We start from the raw sequence: 927 nt of genomic DNA, 5'->3' as shown, positions 1-927 counted from the left end.
TAGAACCCTCGTACGCTACCTATGGCTTCAAGACTGCCAGAACCGAGACCCCCGTAAGCTACAAGCAGATCAATTAAGGGGAAGTGAGGGTGCTCGTTATAATACATGAAGGAAAGAAGCCAATAGTCGGCGAGGCCAAGGAAAGCGTTGGGATGGTACTTTGTCTTTTTTTTTAACGTTTACATGGATAATCACAGAGATTAGTAATGTAATCTATTTGGGGGAAAGATAATTAAACACAAAGTAAAAGAAAAAACAACGTGCCGATGGTGGGAATCGAACCCACGACCTCCGAATAACGCGTCCGGTGCTCTTCCAACTGAGCTACATCGGCCGCTGTCCCCCCTGCTACTTTCTTGGGTATTTATGTTGTTTTGTATACGAACCTTGAGAGTGTTCACCAGCGCCACCCTCAGCCAAGGCGGCGGACGTGGAACGTCCTTTGTTACCGCCAGCGTCACGTAGAACGTGATTAAGAGGGAGGGCGAACGCTGTGCTAGAACCCTCGTACGCTACCTATGGCTTCAAGACTGCCAGAACCGAGACCCCCGTAAGCTACAAGCAGATCAATTAAGGGGAAATGAGGGTGCTCGTTATAATACATGAAGGAAAGAAGCCAATAGTCGGCGAGGCCAAGGAAAGCGTTGGGATGGTACTTTATGTCTTTTTTTTTAACGTTTACTTGGATAATCACAGAGATTAGTAATGTAATCTATTTGGGGGAAATATAATTAAACACAAAGTAGAAGAAAAAACAACGTGCCGATGGTGGGAACCGAACCCACGACCTCCGAATAACGCGTCCGGTGCTCTTCCAACTGAGCTACATCGGCCGCTGTCCCCCCTGCTACTTTCTTGGGTATTTATGTTGTTTTTTATACGAACCTTGAGAGTGTTCACCAGCGCCACCCTCAGCCAAGGCGGCGG

General features: G+C 47.5%; 1 non-coding gene across 1 annotated transcript; it reads right to left on the bottom strand.

Moving 5' to 3' along the window:
- Positions 1-261: 261 nt before the first annotated feature.
- TRNAT-CGU (transfer RNA threonine (anticodon CGU)) lies at positions 262-334 on the bottom strand. The gene has a single exon. It is a non-coding gene; the product is annotated as a tRNA-Thr (tRNA).
- Between the last annotated feature and the right edge of the window lie 593 nt (positions 335-927).

The sequence above is a fragment of the Amblyomma maculatum genome, chromosome 11 (assembly GCF_055883805.1).
Source record: "Amblyomma maculatum isolate TAMU_Amacu chromosome 11, ASM5588380v1, whole genome shotgun sequence".
NCBI classification, from domain to species: domain Eukaryota; kingdom Metazoa; phylum Arthropoda; class Arachnida; order Ixodida; family Ixodidae; genus Amblyomma; species Amblyomma maculatum.
This window is presented reverse-complemented; position numbering and strand designations above follow the sequence as displayed.